Source organism: Phyllobates terribilis, unplaced genomic scaffold (assembly GCF_046119375.1).
Source record: "Phyllobates terribilis strain yellow unplaced genomic scaffold, ASM4611937v1 Scaffold_4__5_contigs__length_816908805, whole genome shotgun sequence".
Taxonomy (NCBI): Eukaryota; Metazoa; Chordata; class Amphibia; order Anura; family Dendrobatidae; genus Phyllobates; species Phyllobates terribilis.
The window spans coordinates 346,727,544-346,753,545 of NW_027362764.1; positions in this window are offsets into that span (position 1 = coordinate 346,727,544).

Below are 26,002 nucleotides of genomic sequence, written 5' to 3' on the forward strand. Positions count from 1 at the left end.
TCACTGACATTTCCCCTATCTGAAAGTCTGATAAACGCCGGAAAAAAGACTAAGTACAAAAAAAATAATTTTTTAAATTTTTTTCAATTTTACCCCCGTGGGATATATATTCTACCCACACACATTTGGAACTCTCCTGGGGTACCCTCACACATATTATTCCCTCATTTAGTGGATATTTTCACAAAAAGTGACATTTTCAAAAATCCAAAATATTGGCTGAAAACGACTAAATAACAAGGACTCATTGGGCGAATCGCTCTGGAACTGAAATCGGAATGCTCACTGACATTTCCCCTATCTGAAAGTCTGACAAACGCCGGAAAAATGACTAAGTCCACGAAAAAAAATTTTTCAACTTTTTTCAATTTTACCCCCGTATGATATATCTTCTACCCACACACATTTGCAACTCTCCTGGGGTACCCTCACACATATTATTCCCTCATTTAGTGGATATTTTCACAAAAAAGTGAAATTTTCAAAAATCCAGAAAATTGCCTGAAAATGACTAAATATCAAGGACTCATTGGGCGAATCGCTCTGGAACTGAAATAAAAACGTTCACTGACATTTCCCCTATCTGAAAGTCTGATAAACGCCGGAAAAATGACTAAGACCCCAAAAAATTTTTTTTCAACTTTTTTCAATTTTACCCACGTGGAATATATATTCTGCCCACACACATTTGGAACTCTCCTGGGGTACCCACACACATATTATTCCCTCATTTAGTGGATTTTTTCACAAAAAAGTGAAATTTTTGAAAAATCCAGGAAATTGGCTGAATACGACTAAATATCAAGGACTCATCCGTCGAAACGCTCTGGAACTGAAATCGGAACGCTCACTGACATTTCCCCTCTCTGAAAGCCTGATAAACGCCGGAAAAATGACTAAGTCCAAAAAAAAAATTTTTCAACTATTTCCAATTTTACCCCCGTGGGATATACAGTACAGACCAAAAGTTTGGGCACACGTTCTCATTTAAGATTTTTCTGTATTTTCTTGACTATGAAAATTGTACATTCACACTGAAGGCATCAAAACTATGAATTAACACATGTGGAATTATATACTTAACAAAAAAGTGTGAAACAACTGAAAATATGTCTTATATTCTAGGTTCTTCAAAGTAGCCACCTTTTGTTTTGATGACTGCTTTGCACACTCTTGGCATTCTCTTGATGAACTTCAAGAGGTAGTCACCCGAATTGGCTTCCAACAATCTTGAAGGAGTTCCCAGAGATGCTTAGCACTTGTTGGCCCTTTTGCCTTCACTCTGCGGTCCAGCTCACCCCAAACCATCTCGATTGGGTTCAGGTCTGGTAACTGTGGAGGCCAGGTCATCTGACGTAGCACCCCATCACTCTCCTTCTTGGTCAAATAGCCCTTACACTGCCTGGAGGTGTGTTTTGGGGTCATTATCATGTTGCAAAATAAATGATGGTCCAACTAAACGCAAACTGGATGGAATAGCATGCCGCTGCAAGATGCTGTGGTAGCCATGCTGGTTCAGTATGTCTTCAATTTTGAATAAATCCCCAACAGTGTCACCAGCAAAGCACCCCCACACCATCACACCTCCTCCTCCATGCTTCACGGTGGGAACCAGGCTTGTAGAGTCCATCCGTTCACCTTTTCTGCGTCGCAGAAAGACACGGTGGTTGGAACCAAAAATCTCAAATTTGGACGCTCAGACACACATCAACTGGTCTAATGTCCATTCCTTGTGTTTTTTAGCCCAAACGAGTCTCTTCTGCTTGTTGCCTGTCCTAAGCAGTGGTTTCCTAGCAGCTATTTTACCATGAAGGCCTGCTGCACAAAGTCTCATCTTAACAGCTGTTGAAGAGATGTGTCTGCTGCTAGAACTCTGTGTGGCATTGATGTGGTCTCTATTCTGAGCTGCTGTTAACCTGCGATTTCTGAGGCTGGTGACTCGGATAAACTTATCCTCAGAGGCAGAGGTGACTCTTGGCCTTCTTTTCCTGGGGCGGTCCTCATGTGAGCCAGTTTCTTTGTAGCGCTTGATTGTTTTTGCAACTGCACTTGGGGACACTTTCAAAGTTTGCCCAATTTTTTGGACTGACTGAGCTTCATTTCTTAAAGTAATGATGGCCACTTGTTTTTCTTTACTTAGCTGCTTTTTTTTCTTGCCATAATACAAATTATAACAGTCTTTTAAGTAGGACTATCAGCTGTGTATCCACCAGACTTCTGCACAACACAACTGATGGTCCCAACCCCATTTATAAGGCGAGAAATCCCACTTATTAAACCTGACAGGGCACACCTGTGAAGTGAAAAACATTTCCGGTGACTACCTCTTGAAGCTCATCAAGAGAATGCCAAGAGTGTGCAAAGCAGTCATCAAAGCAAAAGGTGGCTACTTTGAAGAACCTAGAATATAAGACATATTTTTAGTTGTTTCACGCTTTTTGTTAAGTATATAATTCCACATGTGTTAATTCATAGTTTAGATGCCTTCAGTGTGAATGTACAATTTTATAGTCATGAAAATACAGAAAAATCTTTAAATGAGAAGGTGTGTCCAAACTTTTGGTCTGTACTGTATATTCTACCCACACACATTTGGAACTCTCCTGGGGTACCCTCACACATATTATTCCCTCATTTAGTGGATATTTTCACAAAAAAGTGACATTTTCAAAAATCCAAAATATTGGCTGAAAACGACTAAATATTAAGGACTCAAGGGGCGAATTGCCCTGGAACTGAAATCGGAACTCTCACTGACATTTTCCCTATCTGAAAGACTGATAAACGTCGGAAAAATGACTATGTCCCCAAAAAAATTTTTTTCAACTTTTTTCAATTTTACCTCCGTGGGATATATATTCTGCCCACACACATGTGGAACTCTCCTGTGGTACCCTCACACATATTATTCCCTCATTTAGTGGATATTTTCACAAAAAAGTGACATTTTCAAAAATCCAAAATATTGGCTGAAAACGACTAAATATTAAGGACTCAAGGGGCGAATCGCTCTGGACCTGAAATCGGAACGCTCACTGACATTTTCCCTATCTGAAAGACTGATAAACGTCGGAAAAATGACTATGTCCCCAAAAAAATTTTTTAAACTTTTTTTCAATTTTACCTCCGTGGGATATATATTCTGCCCACACACATGTGGAACTCTCCTGTGGTACCCTCACACATATTATTCCCTCATTTAGCGGATATTTTCACAAAATAGTGAAATTTTTGAAAAATCCAGAAAATTGGCTGAATACGAATAAATATCAAGGATTCATCCAGCGAATCGCTGTGGAACTGAAATCGGAACGCTCACTGACATTTCCCCTATCTGAAAGTCTGATAAACGCCGGAAAAATGACTAAGTAGAAAAAAATTTTTTTTTCAACTTTTTTCAATTTTAACCCTTTGGGATATATATTCTACCCACACACATTTGGAACTCTCCTGGGGTACCCTCACACATATTATTCCCTCATTTAGTGGATATTTTCACAAAAAAGTGACATTTTCAAAAATCCAAAATATTGGCGGAAAACGACTAAATATCAAAGACTCATTGGGCGAATTGCTCTGGAACTGAAATAAAAATGCTCACTGACATTTCCCCTATCTGAAAGTCTGATAAACGCCGGAAAAATGACTATGTCCAAAAAAAAATTTTTTTCAACTTTTTTCAATTTTACCCCCGTGGGATATATATTCTACCCACACACATGTGGAACTCTCCTGGGGCACCCACACACATATTATTCCCTCATTTAGTGGATATTTTCACAAAAAAGTAAAATTTTCAAAAATTCAGAAAATTGCCTGAAAACGACGAAATATCAAGGACTCATTGGGCGAATCGCTGTGGAACTGAAATCGGAACGCTCACTGACATTTGCCCTATCTGAAAGTCTGATAAATGGCAGAAAAATGAGTAAGTCCAAAAAAAAAATTTTTCAACTATTTCCAATTTTACCACCGTGGGTTATATATTCTACCCACACACATTTGGAACTCTCCTGGGGTACCCTGACACATATTATTCCCTCATTTAGTGGATATTTTCACAAAAAAGTGACATTTTCAAAAATCCAAAATATTGGCTGAAAACGACTAAATATTAAGGACTCAAGGGGCAAATCGCAATGGAGCTGAAATCAGAATGCTCACTGACATTTCCCCTACCTGAAAGACTGATAAACGTCGGAAAAATGACTATGTCCAAAAAAAAATTTTTTTCAACTTTTTTAAATTTTACCTCCGTGGGATATATATTGTACCCACACACTTGTGGAACTCTCCTGTGGTACCCTCACACATATTATTCCCTCATTTAGTGGATATTTTCACAAAATAGTGAAATTTTTTAAAAATCCAGAAAAATTGGCTGAATGCGACTAAATATCAAGGATTCATCCGGCGAATCGCTGTGGAACTGAAATCGGAACGCTCACTGACATTTCTCCTATCTGAAAGTCTGATAAACGCCGGAAAAATGACTAAGTCCAAAGAAAAAAAATTTTCAACTTTTTTCAATTTTACTCCCGTGGGATATATATTCTACCCACACACATTTGGAACGCTCCTGGGGTACCCTCACACATATTATTCCCTCATTTAGCGGATATTTTCACAAAAAAGTGACATTTTCAAAAATCCAAAATATTGGCGGAAAACGACTAAATATCAAGAACTCAAGTGGCGAATCGCCCTGGAACTGAAATCGGAACGCTCACTGACATTTCTCCTATCTGAAAGTCTGATAAACGCCGGAAAAATGACTAAGTCCAAAAAAAAATGTTTTTCAACTTTTTTCAATTTTACCCCCGTGGGATATATATTCTACCCACACACACTTGGAACCCTCCTGGGGTACCCTCACACATATTATTCCCTCATTTAGTGGATATTTTCACACAATAGTGAAATTTTTGAAAAATCCTGAAAATTGGCTGAAAACGACTAAATATCAAGGACTCATTGGGCGAATCGCTGTGGAACTGAAATCGGAACACTGACTGACATTTCCCCTATCTGAAATTCTGTTGAGCGCCGGAAAAATGACTAAGTCCAAAGAAAACATTTTTTCAACTTTTTCAATTTTACCCCCGTGGGATATACATTCTACCCACACACATGTGGAACTCTCCTGGGGTACACTCACATATATTTTTCCCTCATTTAGTTGATATTTTCACAAAATAGTGAAATTTTTGAAAAATCCAGAAAATTGGCTGAAAACGACTAAATATCAAGGACTCATTGGGCGAATCGCTCTGGAACTGAAATCGGAATGCTCACTGACATTTGCACTATCTGAAAGTCTGATAAACGCCGGAAAAATGACTAAGTCAAAAAAAAAATTTTTTTTAACTTTTTTCAATTTTACCCCCGTGAGATATATATTCTACCCACACACATTTGGTACTCTCCTGGGGTACCCGCACACATATTATTCCCTCATTTAGTGGATATTTTCACAAAAAAGTGAAATTTTTGAAAAATCAAGAAAATTGGCTGTATACGAGTAAATATCAAGGACTCATCCGGCGAATCACTCTGGAACTGAAATCGGAACGCTCACTGACATTTCCCCTCTCTGAAAGTCTGTTGAGCGCAGGAAAAATGAATAAGTCCAAAAAAAAATGTTTTTCAACTTTTTTCAATTTTAGCCCCGTGGGATATATATTCTACCCACACACATTTGGAACTCTCCTGGGGTACCCTCACACATATTATTCCCTAATTTTGTGGATATTTTCACAAAAAAGTGAAATTTTCAAAAATCCTAAATATTGGCTGAAAACTACTAAATATCAAGGACTCATCGGGCGAATCGTTTTGGAACTGAAATCGGAATGCTCACTGACATTTCCCCTATCTGAAAGTCTGATAAAAGCCGGAAAAATGACTAAGTCCAAAAAAAAAATTTTTTCAACTTTTTTCAATTTTACCCCCGTGAGATTTATATTCTACCCACACACATTTGGTACTCTCCTGGAGTACCCTCACACATATTATTCCCTCATTTAGTGGATATTTTCACAAAAAATTGAAATTTTCAAAAATCCAGAAAATTGCCTGAAAATGACAAAATATCAAGGACTCATTGGGCGAATCGCTCTGGAACTGAAATCGGAACGCTCACTGACATTTCTCCTTTCTAAAAGTCTGATAAACGCCGGAAAAATGACTAAGTCCAAAAAAAATGTTTTTCAACTTTTTTCACTTTTACCCCCGTGGGATATATATTCTTCCCACACACATTTGGAACTCTCCTAGGGTACCCTCACACATATTATTCCCTCAATTAGTGGATATTTTCACAAAAAAGTGCCATTTTCAAAAATCCAAAATATTGGCTGAAAACGACTAAATATCAAGGATTCATTGGGCGAATCGCTCTGGAACTGAAATCGGAATGCTCACTGACATTTCCCCTATCTGAAAGTCTGATAAACGCCGGAAAAATGACTAAGTCCCCCCAAAAAAAATTTTTCTACTTTTTTCAATTTTAATACTGTGGGATATGTATTCTACCCACACACATTTGTAACTCTCCTGTGGTATCTTCACACATATTATTCCCTCATTTAGTGGATATTTTCACAAAAAAGTGAAATTTTTGAAAAATCCAGAAAATTGGCTGAAAACGACTAAATATCAAGGACTCATTGGGCGAATCGCTCTGGAACTGAAATTGGAACGCTCACTGACATTTGTTCTATCTGAAAGTCTGATAAACGCCGGAAAAATGACTATGTCCAAAAAAAATGTTTTTCAACTTTTTTCAATTTTACCCCCGTGGGATATATATTCTTACCACACACATTTGGAACTCTCCTGGGGTACCCTCACACATATTATTCCCTCAATTAGTGGATATTTTCACAAAAAAGTGACATTTTCAAAAATCCAAAATATTGGCTGAACACGACTAAATATCAAGGACTCATTGGGCAAATCGCTCTGGAACTGAAATCGGAATGCTCGCTGCCATTTCCCCTATCTGAAAGTCTGGTAAACGCCGGAAAAATGACTAAGTAAAAAAAAATATTTTTTTCAACTTTTTTCAATTCTACCCCCGTGGGATATATATTCTACCCACACACATTTGTAACTCTCCTGTGGTACCTTCCCTCATTTAGTGAATATTTTCACAAAAAAGTGAAATTTTTGAAAAATCGAGAAAATTTGCTGAATACAACTAAATTGTCAAGGACTCATCCGGCGAATCGCTCTGGAACTGAAATCGGAACGCTCCCTGACATTTCCCCTATCTGAAAGTCTGACAAACACAGGAACAATGACTAAGTCCAAGAAAAATTTTTTTTAAACTTTTTTCAATTTTACCCCCGTATGATATATATTCTACCCACACACATTTGCAACTCTGCTGGGGTACCCTCACATGTATTATTACCTCATTTAGTGGATTATTTCACAAAAAAGTGAAATTTTCAAAAAAACAGAAAATTGCCTGAAAACGACTAAATATCAAGGACTCATTGGGCGAATCGCTCTGTAACTGAAATCAGAACGCTCACTGACATTTCCCCTATCTGAAAGTCTGATAAACGCCGGAAAAATGACTAAGTTCAAAGAAAAAAAATTTTCAACTTTTTTCAATTTTATCCCCGTGGGATATATATTCTACCCACACACATTTGGAACTCTCCTGGGGTACCCTCACACATATTCCCTCATTTAGCTTATATTTTCACAAAATAGTGAAATTTTTGAAAAATCCAGAAAATTGGCGGAAAACGACTAAATATCAAGGACTCATTGGGCGAATCGCTCTGGAACTGAAATCGGAACGCTCACTGACATTTGCCCTATCTGAAAGTCTGATAAACGCCGGAAAAATGACTAAGTCAAAAAAAAAAATTTTTTAAACTTTTTTCAATTTTACCCCCGTGAGATTTATATTCTACCCACACACATCTGGTACTCTCCTGGGGTACCCTCACACATATTATTCCCTCATTTAGTGGATATTTTCAAAAAAAAGTGAAATTTTCAAAAATCCAGAAAATTGGCTGAAAATGACTAAATATCAAGGACTCATTGGGCGAATCGCTCTGGAACTGAAATCGGAACGCTCACTGACATTTCCCCTATCTGAAAGTCTGATAAATGCCGGAAAAATGACTAAGTCCAAAAAAAAATGTTTTTCAACTTTTTTCAATTTTGCCCCCGTGGGATATATATTCTACCCACACACATTTGTAACTCTCCTGTGGTACCTTCCCTCATTTAGTGAATATTTTCACAAAAAAGTGAAATTTTTGAAAAATCCAGAAAATTGGCTGAATACAACTAAATTGTCAAGGACTCATCCGGCGAATCGCTCTGGAACTGAAATCGGAACGCTCACTGACATTTCCCCTATCTGAAAGTCTGACAAACGCTGGAAAAATGACTAAGTCCAAGAAAAAAATTTTTTAAACTTTTTTCAATTTTACCCCCGTATGATATATATTCTAACCACACACATTTGCAACTCTCCTGGGGTACCCTCACACATATTATTCCCTCATTTAGTGGATTATTTCACAAAAAAGTGAAATTTTCAAAAATCCAGAAAATTGCCTGAAAATGACTAAATATCAAGGACTCATTGCGCGAATCGCTCTGGAACTGAAATAAAAACGTTCACTGACATTTCCCCTATCTGAAAGTCTGATAAACGCCGGAAAAATGACTAAGTCCAAAGAAAAAAAATGTTCAACTTTTTTCAATTTTACCCCCGTGGGATATATATTCTACCCACACACATTTGGAACTCTCCTGGGGTACCCTCACACATATTATTCCCTCATTTAGTGGATGTTTTCACAAAAAAGTGAAATTTTCAAAAATCCAGAAAATTGGCTGAAAATGACTAAATTGTCAAGGACTCATCCGGCGAATCGCTCTGGAACTAAAATCGGAATGCTCACTGACATTTCCCCTATCTGAAAGTCTGACAAACGCCGGAAAAATGACTAAGTCCAAAAAAAATTTTTTTTAACTATTTCCAATTTTACCCCCGTGGGATATATATTCTACCAACACACATTTGGAACTCTCCTGGGGTACCCTCACACATATTATTCCCTCATTTAGTGGATATTTTCACAAAAAAGTGACATTTTCAAAAATCCAAAATATTGGCTGAAAACGCCTAAATATCAAGAACTCATTGGGCGAATCGCTCTGGAACTGAAATCGGAATGCTCACTGACATTTCCCCTAGCTGAAAGTCTGACAAACGCCGGAAAAATGACTAAGTCCAAGAAAAAATTTTTTTAAACTTTTTTCAATTTTACCCCCGTATGATATATATTCTACCCACACACATTTGCAACTCTCCTGGGGTACCCTCACACATGTTATTCCCTCATTTAGTGGATATTTTCACAAAAAAGTGAAATTTTCAAAAATCCAGAAAATTGCCTGAAAACGACTAAATATCAAGGACTCATTGGGCGAATCGCTCTGGAACTAAAATAAAAACGTTCACTGACATTTACCCTATCTGAAAGTCTGATAAACGCCGGAAAAATGACTAAGTCCAAAGAAAAAAAAATTTCAACTTTTTTCAATTGTACCCCCGTGGGATATATATTCTACCCACACACATTTGGAACTCTCCTAGGGTACCCTCACACATATTATTCCCTCATTTAGTGGATATTTTCACAAAAAAGTTAAATTTTCAAAAATCCAGAAAATTGGCTGAAAATGACTAAATATCAAGGACTCAATGGGCGAATCGCTCTGGAACTGAAATCGGAAAGCTCACTGACATTTCCCCTATCTGAAAGTCTGATAAACGCCGGAAAAATGACCAAGTCCAAAAAGAAATGTTTTTCAACTTTTTTCAATTTTACCCCCGTGGGATATATATTCTACCCACACACATTAGGAACTCTCCTGGGGTACCCTCACACATATTATTCCCTAATTTAATGGATATTTTCACAAAAAAGTGAAATTTTCAAATATCCAAAATATTGGCTGAAAACGACTAAATATCAAGGACTCATTGGGCGAATCGCTCTGGAACTGAAATCGGAATGCTCACTGACATTTCCCCTATCTGAAAGTCTGACAAACGGCGGAAAAATGACTAAGTCCAAAGAAAAAAAATTTTTCAACTTTTTTCAATTTTACCCCCGTGGGATATATATTCTACCCACACACATTTGGAACTCTCCTGGGGTACCCTCAAACATATTCCCTCATTTAGTGGATATTTTCACAAAATTGACATTTTCAAAAATCCTAAATATTGGCTGAAAACGACTAAATATCAAGGACTCATTGGGCGAATAGCTCTGGAACAGAAATAAAAACGTTCACTGACATTTCCCCTATCTGAAAGTCTGATAAACGCCAGAAAAATGACTAAGTCCAAAGAAAAAAAATGTTCAGCTTTTTTCAATTTTACCCCCGTGGGATATATATTCTACCCACACACATGTGGAACTCTCCTGGGGTACCATCACACATATGTTTCCCCTTATTTAGTGGATATTTTCACAAAAAAGTGAAATTTTCAAAAATCCAGAAAATTGGCTGAAAACGACTAAATATCAAGGACTCATTGGGCGAATCGCTCTGGAACTGAAATCGGAGCGCTCACTGACATTTGCCCTATCTGAAAGTCTGATAAACGCCGGAAAAATGACTAAGTCAAAAAAAAATTTTTTTTAAACTTTTTTCAATTTTAATCCCGTGGGATATATATTCTACCCACACACATTTGGAACTCTCCTAGGGTAACCTCACACATATTATTCCCTCATTTAGTGGATATTTTCACAAAAAAATGAAATTTTCAAAAATCCAGAAAATTGGCTGAAAATGACTAAATATCAAGGACTCATTGGGCGAATCGCTCTGGAACTGAAATAAAAACGTTCACTGACATTTCCCCTATCTGAAAGTCTGATAAACGCCGGAAAAATGACTAAGTCCAAAGAAAAAAAATGTTCAACTTTTTCCAATTTTACCCTCGTGGGATATATATTCTACCCACACACATTTGGAACTATCCTGGTTTACCCTCAAACATATTCCCTCATTTAGTGGATATTTTCACAAAAAAGTAAAATTTTCAAAAATCCAGAAAATTGGCTGAAAACGACTAAATATCAAGGACTCATTGGGCAAATCGCTCTGGAACTGAAATCGGAACGCTCACTGACATTTGCCTTATCTGAAAGTCTGATAAACGCCGGAAAAATGACTAAGTAAAAAAAAAACTTTTTTTTAAACTTTTTTCAATTTTACTCCCGTGGGATATATATTCTACCCACACACATTTGGAACTCTCCTGGGGTACCCTCACACATATTATTCCCTAATTTAGTGGATATTTCCACAAAAAAGTGACATTTTCAAAAATCCAAAATATTGGCTGAAAACGACTAAATATCAAGGACTCATTGGGCGAATCGCTCTGGAGCTCAAATCGGAACGCTCACTGACATTTCCCCTATCTGAAAGTCTGATAAACGCCGGAAAAATGACTAAGTCCAAAAAAAAAATTTTTCAACTATTTCCAATTTTATCCCCGTGGGATATATATTCTACCCACACACATTTGGAACTCTCCTGGGGTACCCTCACACATATTATTCCCTCATTTAGTGGATATTTAAAAAAAAAAGTGAAATTTTCAAAAATCCAAAATATTGGCTGAAAACGACTAAATATCAAGAACTCATTGGGCGAATCGCTGTGGAACTGAAATGGGAACGCTGACTGACATTTCCCCTATCTGAAAGTCTGATAAACGCCGGAAAAATGACTAAGTCCAAAAAAAAATTTTTTTAGTTATTTCCAATTTTACCCCCGTGGGATATATATTCTACCCAAACACATTTGCAACTCTCCTGGGGTACACTCTCACATATTCCCTCATTTAGTGGATATTTTCACAAAAAAGTGAAATTTTCAAAAATCCGATAAATCGGCTGAAAACGACTAAATATCAAGGACACATTGGGCGAATCGCTCTGGAACTGAAATCGGAATGCTCACTGACATTTGCCCTATCTGAAAGTCTGATAAACGCCGGAAAAATGACTAAGTCCAAAAAAAAGTAATTCAACTTTTTTCAATTTTACCCCCGTGGGATATATACTCTACCCAAACACATTTGGAACTCTCCTGGGGTACCCCCACACATATTATTCCCTCATTTCGTGGATATTTTCACAAAAAAGTGACATTTTCAAAAATTCTGAAAATTGGTTGAATACGACTAAATATCAAGGACTCATCGGGCGAATCGCTCTGGAACTGAAATCGGAATGCTCACTGACATTTCCCCTATCTGAAAGTCTGTTGAGCGCCGGAAAAATGACTAAGTCCAAAGAAAACATTTTTTCAACTTTTTTCAATTTTACCCCCGTGGGATATATATTCTACCCACACACATTTGGAACTCTCCTGGGGTACCCTCGCACATATTATTCCCTCAATTCGTGGATATTTTCACAAAAAAGTGACATTTTCAAAAATCCAAAATATTGGCTGAAAACGACTAAATATCAAGGACTAATTGGGCGAATCGCTCTGGAACTGAAATCGGAATGCTCACTGACATTTCCCCTATCTGAAAGTCTGATAAACGCCGGAAAAATGACTAAGTCCCCAAAAATACATTTTTTCTACTTTTTTCAATTTTAACCCTGTGGGATATGTATTCTACCCACACACATTTGTAACTCTCCTGTGGTACCCTCACACATATTATTCTCTCATTTAGTGGATATTTTCACAAAAAAGTGACATTTTCAAATATCCAAAATATTGGCTGAAAACGACTAAATATCAAGGACTCAAGGGGCGAATCGCCCTGGAACTGAAATCGGAATGCTCACTGACATTTCCCCTATCTGAAAGTCTGATAAACACCGGAAAAATGACTAAGTCCCCCAAAAAAATTTTTGTCTACTTTTTTCAATTTATCCCTGTGGGATATGTATTCTACCCACACACATTTGTAACTCTCCTGTGGTACCCTCACACATATTATTCCCTCATTTAGGGGATATTTTCACAAAAAAGTGAAATTTTTGAAAAATCCAGAAAATTGGCTGTATACAATTAACTTGTCAAGGACTCATCAGGCGTATCGCTCTGGAACTGAAATTGGAATGCTCACTGACATTTCCCCTATCTGAAAGTCCGATAAACGCCGGAAAAATGACTAAGTCCAAAAAAAAATTTTTTCAACTATTTCCAATTTTATCCCCGTGGGATATATATTCTACCCACACACATTTGAAACTCTCCTGGGGTACCCTCACACATATTATTCCCTTATTTAGCGGATATTTTCACAAAAAAGTGACATTTTCAAAAATCCAAAATATTGGCTGAAAACGACTAAATATCAAGGACTCAAGAGGCGAATCGCCCTGGAACTGAAATCGGAATGCTCACTAACATTTCCCCTATCTGAAAGTCTGATAAACACTGGAAAAATGACTAAGTCCAAAAAAAAATTTTTCAACTATTTCCAATTTTACCCCCGTGGGATATATATTCTACCCACACACAATTGGAACTCTCCTGGGTTACCCTCACACATATTATTCCCTCATTTAGCGGATATTTTCACAAAAAAGTGACATTTTCAAAAATCCAAAATATTGGCTGAAAATGACTAAATATCAAGGAATCAAGAGGCGAATCGCACTGGAACTGAAATCGGAACACTCACTGACATTTCCCCTATCTGAAAGTCTGATAAACGTCGGAAAAATGACTAAGTCCCCCAAAATTTTTTCAACTTTTTTCAATTTTACCCACGTGGAATATATATTCTACTCCCACACATTTGGAACTCTCCTGGGGTTCCCTCACACATATTATTCCCTCATTTAGTGGATATTTTCACAAAAAAGTGAAATTTTTGAAAAATCCAGAAAATTGGCTGAATACGACTAAATATTAAGGACTCATCCGGCGAATCGCTCTGGAACTGAAATCGGAACGCTCACTGACATTTCCTCTTTCTGAAAGTCTGATAAACGCCGGAAAAATGACTAAGTCCAAAAAAAAATTTTTTCAACTATTTCCAATTTTACCCCCGTGGGATATATATTCTACCCACACACATTTGGAACTCTCCTGGGGTACCCTCACACATATTATTCCCTCATTTAGTGGATATTTTCACAAAAAAGTGAAATTTTTGAAAAATCCAGAAAATTGGCTGTGTACAATTAAATTGTCAAGGACTCATCAGGCGAATCGCTCTGGAACTGAAATCGGAATGCTCACTGACATTTCCCCTATCTGAAAGTCTGATAAACGCCGGAAAAATGACTAAGTCCCCAAAAATACATTTTTTCTACTTTTTTCAATTTTAACCCTGTGGGATATGTATTCTACCCAAACACATTTGTAACTCTCCTGTGGTACCCTCACACATATTATTCTCTCATTTAGTGGATATTTTCACAAAAAAGTGAAATTTTTGAAAAATCCAGAAAATTGGCTGTATACAATTAAATTGTCAAGGATTCATCAGGCGAATCGCTCTGGAACTGAAATCGGAATGCTCACTGACATTTCCCCTATCTGAAAGTCCGATAAACGTCGGAAAAATGACTATGTCCAAAAAAAAATTTTTTTCAACTTTTTTCAATTTTACCCCCGTGTGATATATATTCTACCCACACACATTTGGAACTCTCCTGGGGTACCCTCACACATATTTTTCCCTCATTTAGTGGATATTTTCACAAAAAAGTGAAATTTTTGAAAAATCCAGAAAATTGGCTGAATACGACAAAATATCAATGACTCATCCTGAGAATCGCTCTGGAACTAAAATCAGAATGCTCACTGACATTTCCCCTTTCTGAAAGTCTGATAAACGCCAGAAAAATGACTAATTCCAAAAAAAAAATTTTTCAACTATTTCCAATTTTACCCCCGTGGGATATATATTCTACCCACACACATTTGGAACTCTCCTGGGGTACCCTCACACATATTATTCCCTCATTTAGTGGATATTTTCACAAAAAAGTGAAATTTTTGAAAAATCCAGAAAATTGGCTGTGTACAATTAAATTGTCAAGGACTCATCAGGCGAATCGCTCTGGAACTGAAATCGGAATGCTCACTGACATTTCCCCTATCTGAAAGTCTGATCAACGCCGGAAAAATGACTAAGTCCCCAAAAATACATTTTTTCTACTTTTTTCAATTTTAACCCTGTGGGATATGTATTCTACCCAAACACATTTGTAACTCTCCTGTGGTACCCTCACACATATTATTCTCTCATTTAGTGGATATTTTCACAAAAAAGTGAAATTTTTGAAAAATCCAGAAAATTGGCTGAATACGACAAAATATCAATGACTCATCCTGAGAATCGCTCTGGAACTAAAATCAGAACGCTCACTGACATTTCCCCTTTCTGAAAGTCTGATAAACGCCAGAAAAATGACTAAGTCCAAAAAAAAAATTTTTCAACTATTTCCAATTTTACCCCCGTGGGATATATATTCTACCCACACACATTTGGAACTCTCCTGGGGTACCCTCACACATATTATTCCCTCATTTAGTGGATATTTTCACAAAAAAGTGAAATTTTTGAAAAATCCAGAAAATTGGCTGTATACAATTAAATTGTCAAGGACTCATCAGGCGAATCGCTCTGGAACTGAAATCGGAATGCTCACTGACATTTCCCTTATCTGAAAGTCTGATAAACGCCGGAAAAATGACTAAGTCCCCAAAAATACATTTTTTCTACTTTTTTCAATTTTAACCCTGTGGGATATGTATTCTACCCACACACATTTGTAACTCTCCTGGGGTACCCTCACACATATTATTCCCTCATTTAGTGGATATTTTCACAAAAAAGTGAAATTTTCAAAAATTCTGAAAATTGCCTGAAAATGACTAAATATCAAGGACTCATTTGGCGAATTGCTCTGGAACTGAAATCGGAACGTTCACTGACATTTGACCTATCTGAAAGTCTCATAAAATGACTAAGTCCAAAATAAAAAATTTTTCAACTTTTTTCAATTTTACCCCCCTGGGATATATATTCTACCCACACACATTTGGAACTCTCCTGGGGTACCCTCACACATATTATTCCCTCATTTAGTGGATATTTTCACAAAAAAGTGAAATTTTCAAAAATCCAGAAAATTGTCTGAAAGCGACTAAATATCAAGGACTCATAGGGCGAATCGCTCTGGAACTGAAATCGGAATGCTCACTGACATTTGCCCTATCTGAAAGTCTGATAAAATGACTACGTCCAAAAAAAATTTGTTTTCAACTTTTTTCAATTTTATTCCAGTGGGATATATATTCTACTCACACACATTTGGAACTCTCCTAGGGTACCCTCACACATATTATTCCCTCATTTAGTGGATATTTTCACAAAAAAGTGGTATTTTAAAAAATCCAGAAAATTGGCTGAAAATGACTAAATATCAAGCACTCATTGGGTGAATCGCTCTGGAGCTGAAATCGGAACGCTCACTGACATTTCCCCTATCTGAAAGTCTGATAAACACGTGAAAAATGACTAAGTCCAAAAAAAAATTTTTTAAACTATTTCCAATTTTACCCCCGTGGGATATATATTCTACCTACACACATTTGGAACTCTCCTGGGGTACCCTCACACATATTATTCCATAATTTAGTGGATATTTTCACAAAAAAGTGAAATTTTCAAAAATCCAAAATATTGGCTGAAATCGACTAAATATCAAGGACTCATTGGGAGAACCGCTCTGGAACTGAAATCGGAACGCTCACTGACATTTCCCCTATCTGAAAGTCTGATAAACACCGGAAAAATGACTAAGTCCCCAAAAAAAATTTTTTTCTACTTTTTTCAATTTATCACTGTGGTATATGTATTCTACCCACACACATTTGTAGCTCTCCTGTGGTACCCTCACACATATTATTCCCTCATTTAGTGGATATTTTCACAAAAAAGTGAAATTTTTGAAAAATCCAGAAAATTGGCTGTATACAATTAAATTGTCAAGGGCTCATCAGGCGAATCGCTCTGGAACTGAAATCGGAATGCTCACTGACATTTCCCCTATCTGAAAGTCCGATAAACGTCGGAAAAATGACTAAGTCCCCAAAAAATTTTTTTCAACTTTTTTCAATTTTACCCACGTGGAATATATATTCTACCCACACACATTTGGAACTCTCCTGGGGTACCCTCACACATATTATTCCCTCATTTAGTAGATATTTTCACAAAAAAGTGAAATTTTCAAAAATCCAAAATATTGGCTGAAAACGACTAAATATCAAGGACTCATTGGACTAATCGCTCTGGAACTGAAATCGGAACGCTTACTGACATTTGTCCTATCTGAAAGTCTGATAAAATGACTAAGTCCAAAAAAAAAATTTTTTTCAACTTTTTTCAATTTTACCCCCGTGGGATATATATTCTACCCACACATTTGGAACTCTCCTGGGGTACCCTCACACATATTATTCCCTCATTTAGTGGATATTTTAACAAAAAAGTGAAATTTTCAAAAATCCAGAAAATTGACGGAAAAACGACTAAATATCAAGGACTCATTGGGTGAATCGCTCTGGAACTGAAATTGGAAGGCTCACTGACATTTGTCCTATCTGAAAGTCTGATAAACGGTGGAAAAATGACTAAGTCCAAAAAAAAAATGTTTCAACTTTTTTCAATTTTACCCCCGTGGGATATATATTGTACCCAAACATTTGGAACTCTCCTGGGGTACCCTCACACATATTACTACCTCATTTAGTGGATATTTTCACAAAAAAGTGAAATTTTCAAAAATCCAGAAAATTGGCTGAAAAAGACTAAATATCAAGGACACATTGGGCGAATCGCTCTGGAACTGAAATTGGAATGCTCACTGACATTTCCCCTATCTGAAAGTCTGCTAAACGACAAAAAAATGACAAAGTCCAAAAAAAAATTTTTTCAAACTTTTTTCAATTTCCCCCCGTGGGAAATATACTCTACCCACACACATTTGGAACTCTCCTGGGGTACCCTCACACATATTATTCCCTCATTTAGTGGATATTTTCACAAAAAAGTGAAATTTTCAAAAATCCAGAAATTGGCTGAAAAGGACTAAATATCATGGACTCATCCAGCGAATCGCTCTGGAACTGAAATCGGAACGCTCACTGACATTTCCCCTATCTGAAAGTCTGATAAAATGACTAAGTCCAAAAAAAAAATGTTTTTAATTTTTTCAATTCCCCCCCCCATGGGATATATATTCTACCCAAACACATTTGGAACTCTCCTGGGGTACCCTCACACTTATTATTCCCTCATTTAGTGGATATTTTCACAAAAAAGTGAAATTTTCAAAAATCCAGAAAATTGTCTGAAAACGACTAAATATCAAGGACTCATTGGGTGAATCGCTCTGGAACTGAAATCGGAACGCTCACTGACATTTGCCCTATCTGCAAGTCTGATAAACGCCTGAAAAATGACTAAGTCTAAAAAAAAAAATTTTTCAACTTTTTTCAATTTTACCCCCGTGGGATATATATTCTACCCACACACATTTGGAACTCTCCTGGGGTACCCTCACACATATTATTCCCTCATTTAATGGATATTTTCACAAAAAAGTGAAATTTTCAAAAATCCAGAAAATTGTCTGAAAACGATTAAATATCAAGGACTCATTGGGCGAATCGTTCTGGAACTGAAATCGGAACGCTCAATGACATTTGCCCTATCTGAAAGTCTGATAAAATGCCTAAGTCCAAAAAAAAAATGTTTAAACTTTTTTCAATTTTACCCCCGTGGGATATATATTCTACCCAAACATTTTGAACTCTCCTGGGGTACCCTCACACATATTACTACCTCATTTAGTGGATATTTTCACAAAAAAGTGAAATTTTCAAAAATCCAGAAAATTGGCTGAAAAAGACTAAATATCAAGGACACATTGGGCGAATCGCTCTGGAATTGAAATCGGAACGCTCACTGACATTTGCCCTATCTGAAAGTCTGATAAAATGACTACGTCCAAAAAAAAAAATTTTTCAGCTTTTTTCAATTCCCCCCCTGTGGGATATATATTCTACCCACACACATTTGGAACTCTCCTGGGGTACCCTCACACATATTATTCCCTCATTTAGTGGATATTTTCACAAAAAAGTGAAATTTTCAAAAATCCAGAAAATTGTCTGAAAACGATTAAATATCAAGGACTCATTGGGCGAATCGTTCTGGAACTGAAATCGGAACGCTCAATGACATTTGCCCTATCTGAAAGTCTGATAAAATGCCTAAGTCCCAAAAAAAATGTTTAAACTTTTTTCAATTTTACCCCCGTGGGATATATATTCTACCCACTCGCATTTGGAACTCTCCTGGGGTACCCTCACACATATTATTCCCTCATTTAGTGGATATTTTCCCAAAATTGAAATTTCCAAAAATCCAAAATATTGGCTGAAAACGACTAAATATCAAGGACTCATTGGGCGAATCGCTCTGGAACTGAAATCGGAACGCTCACTGACATTTACCCTATCTGAAAGTCTGATAAAAGCCAAAAAAATGACTAACTCCAAAAAAAAAATTTTTTTCACTTTTTTTCAATTCCCCCCGTGGGATATATATTCTACCCACACACATTTGGAACTCTCCTGGGGTACCCTCACACATATTATTCCCTCATTTAGTGGATATTTTCACAAAAAAGTGAAATTTTCAAAAATCCAAAAAATTGGCTGAAAACGACTAAATATCATGGACTCATTGGGCGAATCGCTCTGGGACTGAAATCGGAATGCTCACTCACATTTCCCCTATCGGAAAGTCTGATAAATGCCGGAAAAATGACTAAGTCCCAAAAAAAAATTTTTTCAACCTTTTTCAATTTTACCCCGTGGGATATATATTCTACATACACACATTTGGAACTCTCCTGGGGTTCCCTCACACATATTATTCCCTCATTTAGTGGATATTTTCACAAAAATGTGAAATTTTCAAAAATCCAGAAAATTGGCTGAAAACGACTAAATATCAAGGACTCATTCGGCGAATCGCTCTGGAACTGAAATTGGAACGCTCACTGACATTTTCCCTATCTGAAAGTCTGATAAACGCCAGAAAAATGACTAAGTCCAAAAAAAAATTTTTTTCAACTTTTTTCAATTTTACCCCAGTGGGATATATATTCTACCCACAAACATTTGGAACTCTCCTGGGGTACCCTCACACATATTATTCCCTCGTTTAGTGTATATTTTCACAAAAAAGTAAAATTTTCAAAAATCCAAAATATTGGCTGAAAACGACTAAATATCAAGGACTCATTGGGCGAATCGCTCTGGAACTGAAATCGGAATGCTCACTGACATTTCCCCTATCTGAAATCTGATAAACGCTGGAAAAATTACTAAGTCCCCAAAAAAAATGTTTTCAACTTTTTTCAATTTTACCCCCGTGGGATATATATTCTACCCACACACATTTGGAACTCCCTTGGGGAACCTGTTATGATCTACTACAAGCACTAAGGAAAGACAGGAGATCTGTCCCTACAATAGAACTAAACTGGATACCTACGATGTAACGGGGAACCTGATCCTGCGATCAGACCCGCTAAAGTCCTCGGCTAGTCTGTACGAAGACCTATAGATGCAAGGGAGGGATCCCTACAAGAACTAGGGACTGGGATAAAGTTGGACACCTCCTAGCAGAAATTGTAGCAATAAAAGACAAACACACTACATAGAACATAGAGGTCAGAATATCTAGCAACACTAACAGAGAAAGGTAACAGAGTACCAAGCTAGCTCAAGAGTAGAAAATACAATGAAGTCCATCAAGGCCAGGAGGGCGGAGCCAGATTAAATAGGCAAAAATGGTCATGTGACCAACAAACTAGAAAAAACCTAACAGGAGAGTTCTAACAGTACCCCCTCTTCTAAGAGGATCCTCCGGATCCCATAGGACCAGGCTTATAAGGAAACCTCCTGTGAAATGCTCTGACAAGTCTGGAAGCAGAAACATCATCCGCCCTCACCCATGAGTTATCCTCGGGTCTGAAACCCTTCCAAGCTACGAGATACTGCAAACTCCCTCTATACCATCTAGAATTTAGGATGCGAGAAATTTCATATTCCCCGTCCTCCACCACCGGAGGAACAGTGGCAGATTCGTCACCAACCGACACATCAGCTTTTTTCAATAGAGAAACATGAAACACCTTATTAATCTTCCAGCAGATTGGTTAACTATCTGAAGCACCTTAAAGGGCCCTACAAACTTGGGTCAACATTTTTTTGAAGGAATCCTCAATCGCAGATTCTTAGAGGACAACCAAACCATGTCACCAATAGCAAACGAAACCTCTTGCCGTTTCCTATCAAAGTACCTCTTAGATCTTTTGTTAGCCTCCTGAAGATTATCACGCACATCCGTCCAAACTCTCTCCAAATCACCGGAAAAACTCTCCTCCTCAGGCACAGCCGATACCAATTTGGAGAATGACCCAAAAGACGAATGTCTCCCAGAACAACAAAAAAAAGGCGAACACCCAGCAGAAGAGGATGTATGGTTGTTAAGAGCAAATTCAGAAAGTGGCAGAAACTCAGACCACCCCTCTTGATTGTCTGCCACAAAGCAATGCAAGAACTGCTCAACATCCTGGTTCTTTCTTTCTGTCTGGCCATTAGACTCAGGATGATATCCGGATGAAAACGACAAATGAACTCCCAACCTGTCTCAAAAGGCACGCCAAAAATGAGCCACGAACTGAGGTCCCCTATCAGAAACAATGTCAGTAGGAACGCCATGTAGTCTAACAATTTCCTTGACAAAGGCCTTAGCGAGTGTCTTAGCGCAAGGCAGTTTGATGAAGGGAATCAAGTGACACATCTTGCTAAAACGGTCCACGACCACCCAGATGACCGTGAAACCTTCAGAGGGGGGAAGATCAGTAATAAAGTCCATAGTCAGATGTGTCCAAGGTGCACTAGGAACCTCCAGAGGGCAAAGCAACCCCGCAGCAGGAGCATGCGAAGACTTAGATCTAGCACACACAGTACATTGACGCACCCACTTAATGACTTCCTTCTGCCATCCAGGCCACCAAAAACTGCGACCCACAAGTCTTTTGGTCTCAGAAATTCCTGGATGACCTGCCAACAGAGGCTCATGACACTCAACAAACAAATCTCTCCTAAAGGTCCTAGGCACAAACAACCTCCCATGGGGAGTGTTAGATGGGGCATTCTCCTGTGCTTTAAGAATCCCATCCTCCAAAACGGAGTCCAAAGCAGCAATCACAACACCTTCTTGTAAAATGCTCTCCTCCTCCTCCTCAGCACTGACCATGGGAGAAAAGCTGCGAGACAAAGCATCCGCTTTAACATTCTTGGTACCCGGGATGTAAGTAACGGAAAAATTAAACCGCGAGAAAAAAAGTGCCCACCTAGCCTGACGGGCTTTCAAGCGCTTGGCAGCATCAAGATAGATCAGATTTTTATGATCAGTGAAAACCTGAATGGGAAATTCAACACCTTCCAAGAGATGATGCCAGTGTTCAAATGCGAGTTTAATAGCCAGCAATTCCCGATTACCAATATCGTAATTAAGTTCAGTCTCAGAAAATTTTTTTGAAAAAAAGGCACAGGGATGTACTCCATCCTTGCTTTCCTGAGACAACACAACACCAACACCCACAGAAGAAGCGTCAACCTCAACCAAAAACGGCTTAGTCACATCAGGCTGCATAAGGATACGAGCAGAGGTGAACCTCTCCTTTAGAAACACAAAAGCTTCAATGGCCTCAGAAGTCCACTGAACCGCATTAGCACCTTTCCTGGTGAGATCGGTCAGCGGTTTGACAATAATAGAATTTTTTTTTATGAATTTTCTGTAATAATTGGCGAAACCCAAAAACCTCTGTATCGATTTCAAACCAATAGGCCTAGGCCATTCCTGCACAGCTTGAACTTTAACCGGGTCCATCTCAAAACCTTCACTGGAGATAATGTAACCCAAAAAACTAATTTTCTGTACAGCGAACTTACATTTCTCTAGCTTAGCAAAAAGCGAATTGTCCATTAATAACTGTAAAACCTCACGTACGCTCCGCCAATGAGACTCCAGATCAGGCGAATAAATCAGAATGTCATCCAAATACACAACCACATTTTTGCCGATCAAAGGTCTAAGGATGTCATTAATAAGATTCTGAAAAAATGCTGGAGCATTGGTAAGACCAAAAGGCATAACCAGATTCTCAAAATGACCCACAGGAGTGTTAAAAGCAGTCTTCCATTCATCACCCTCCTTCATGCGCAACAAATTGTATGCCCCCCAGAGATCAAGTTTAGAGAACCACTTGGCCCCGACTAACTGGTTAAACAAATCAGGAATCAATGGCAGTGGGTAAGGATTGCGTACAGTAATTTTATTAATCTCACGAAAGTCCAGACAAGGACGTAAACCGCCATCTTTTTTTTTAACAAAAAAAAATCCAACAGCCACAGGAGACTTGGAAGGCCTAATGTGACCGGCGGCCAAGCTTGTCTGTATGTATTCCTCCAAAGCCTTTCTCTGAGGAATAGTAAGATTAAATAAATGACTTTTAGGAAGAGTCGCTCCAGGGACAAATTCAATGGTACAATCATAGTCTCTATGGGGAGGCAAAATTTGTGACTCCTCCTCAGAAAAAACTCTCCAAAAATCCTGAATAGGTACAGGTAATTCCCCTTTTTCCACCACAGCAATACGTCCATTACAACACTTGTCATAACATTTAGGGCTCCAGGACTTAATTTCATTGGTAGACCAATCCAGTACAGGATTATGCAATTTTAACCAGGGCAACCCCAAAATTACTGGAGAAGGCAAATTATTCAATACTACCAAATCCAAATTCTCTTGATGAACACCATTAATAGTGAGGGGAAACTCACAGACCTTATGAGTAACACTCTTCAAGAGAGAGCCGCAACAGAAACCACAGCAATAGGGGATGACAAAGGTTTAGGTTTTAATGTAAGTTTTTCCAAGAATCCCCCATCAATCACATTCAGAGTAGAACCACAATCCACAAATACCCGAAATTCAATTAATTCTTCCTGAGCAGCGGTAGTAGCAGATAGGAATACTCCCTTAGTATTTAAACAGGCTATACGTGCATAACTGACCATTTTTTTTTCTTTGTTCATACGAAGCACACAGTTCTTAATAAAATGACCAGAATTTCCGCAATAGAAGCACAAACCTTCAGAAAGCCTGCGGTCTTTTTCCTGAGAGCGGTGTGTCATCGTCCCAATCTCCATCGGCTCTCCTTTGTCAGCACAGACCCTCTCAAGACTCGGAGCTGACATAGCAGAGGATATGCTCTCATTAACCCTTGCACGCAGTCTCCTGTCCACCCGTATAGCTAATTGCATAGCCTCCTGCAAGTTTCCAGGTGTGGGATAAGCAATCAGCAAATCTTTAACCCTTTCACCTAGCCCCGCAAGAAACAAACTTTTCAAAGCTGAATCGTTCCACCCCACCTGGGCAGACCATCGACGGAAGTGACAACAATATTTTTCCACATTACCTGATCCCTGCCTCAAACGTCTCAATTCAGACTCAGCAGATGAGACACGATCAGGATCATCGTGCAACAAACCCAAAGCAGAAAATAAACTATCCACTGATCTAAAGCACGGATCACTAGGTTGGAGAGAAAAAGCCCATCTCTGAGGATCCTTGCGCAAAAGTGACATTATGAACCCTATGCGCTGTGATTCATCACCAGAGGATCCGGGTCTTAAACGAAAATACAATAAACAAGCATTTTTAAAAGAAAAAAAATCTTGTTGTTCACCAAAAAATAGATCAGGCAGACGTACCTTTGGCTCTACAAAATGTGCTCCAGAACAGCTACTTACGTGTTGTTGGAGCTCGGCCACCTCCAGAGAGAGTCCCTGCAAGCATTGAGCCAAATCTTGAACCGAGACCATGATGGAAACTGGAGGTCTTTCCTTAGAGAAATTTTTTGGGGCTGGACTTACTGTTATGTTCTGCTACAAGCACTAAGGAAAGACAAAAGATCTGTCCCTACAATAGAACTAAACTGGATCCCTATGATGTAACGGGGAACCTGATCCTGCGATCAGACCCGCTAAAGTCCTCGGCTAGTCTGTACGAAGACCTATAGATGCAAGGGAGGGATCCCTACAAGAACTAGGGACTGGGATAAAGTTGGACACCTAGCAGAAATTGTAGCAATAAAAGACAAACACACTACATAGAACATAGAGGTCAGAAGACCTAGAAAAACAAACAGAGAAAGGTAACAGAGTACCAAGCTAGCTCAAGAGTAGAAAATACAATGAAGTCCAGCAAGGCCAGGAGGGCGGAGCCGGATTAAATAGGCAAAAATGGTCAAGTGACCAGCAAACTAGAAAAAAAACTAACAGGAGAGTTATAACAGTACCCTCACACATATTATTCCCTCATTTAATGGATATTTTCACAAAAAAGTGAAATTTTCAAAAATCCAGAAATTGACTGAAAACAACTAAATATCAAGGACTCATTGGGCGAATCGCTCTGGAACTGAAATCGGAACACTCTCTGACATTTTGCCCTATCTAAAAGTTTGATAAACGCAGGAAAAATGACTAAGTCCAAAAAAAATTTTTTTTTCAACTTTTTTCAATTTTTCCCCCGTGGGATATATATTCTACCCACACACATTTGGAACTCTCCTGGGGTACCATCACACATAATATTCCCTCATTTAGTGGATATTTTCATAAAAAGTGAAATTTTCAAAAATCCAGAAAATTGTCTGAAAACGACTAAATATCAAGGACTCATTGGGCGAATCGCTCTGGAACTGAAATCGGAACGCTCACTGACATTTCCCCTATCTGAAAGTCTGATAAACGCCGGAAAAATGACTAAGTCCAAAAAAAATTTTTTTTA